This window comes from Charadrius vociferus, unplaced genomic scaffold, assembly GCF_000708025.1.
Source record: "Charadrius vociferus isolate BGI_N301 unplaced genomic scaffold, ASM70802v2 scaffold636, whole genome shotgun sequence".
In the NCBI taxonomy this organism is placed as follows: Eukaryota; Metazoa; Chordata; class Aves; order Charadriiformes; family Charadriidae; genus Charadrius; species Charadrius vociferus.
In genome coordinates, this window is record NW_009649189.1 from 1,437,127 (window position 1) to 1,437,583 (window position 457).

The 457-nt window shown below is 68.3% G+C and overlaps 1 protein-coding gene across 1 annotated transcript in view; it reads left to right on the forward strand.

Annotated features, from left to right (window-relative positions):
* POM121 (POM121 transmembrane nucleoporin) overlaps positions 1-457 on the forward strand; it is a 15,491-nt gene that overhangs the window by 3,792 nt on the left and 11,242 nt on the right. The window lies entirely within an intron of this gene.

A 457-nucleotide genomic window follows, 5' to 3' on the forward strand; every position in this document is an offset into this window, starting at 1 on the left:
GGGGGTGCGCAAAGGCGGGAAGGGTGCAGGGGGCTGTAGGGGAGGACGCAGAGGCTGGAGAGGTGTGGGGGGGCTGCAGGGGACAGGATGGAGATGGTGACATAGGGATGGGTAGAGGAGGGACACAGGGATTGGGATGGCAACGAGGACACTGGTTTTGGAGTGGGGGTAGGGAAATGGGAATCTGGTTGAGGGAGACGTGGGGGTCAGGGTGAGGATGGAGGGTTGGGGACAGGAGGACCCGGTGGTGGGGATGAGGGAGACCCCAGGGTCGGGGTGGGGACACAGGCACGTGGGCTGGGACGGGGGGCTGTGGATGGAGATGGGGGATGCTGGTGGGGACGGGGGGGACGCCAGGGTCAGGGTGGGGTCCCACGCGGGTCAGGACTGGGGCACAGAGGGGCTGGGACAGGGCAGGGGACACCCGGGGACAGGGACACGGCGGGTGGGGGACGCT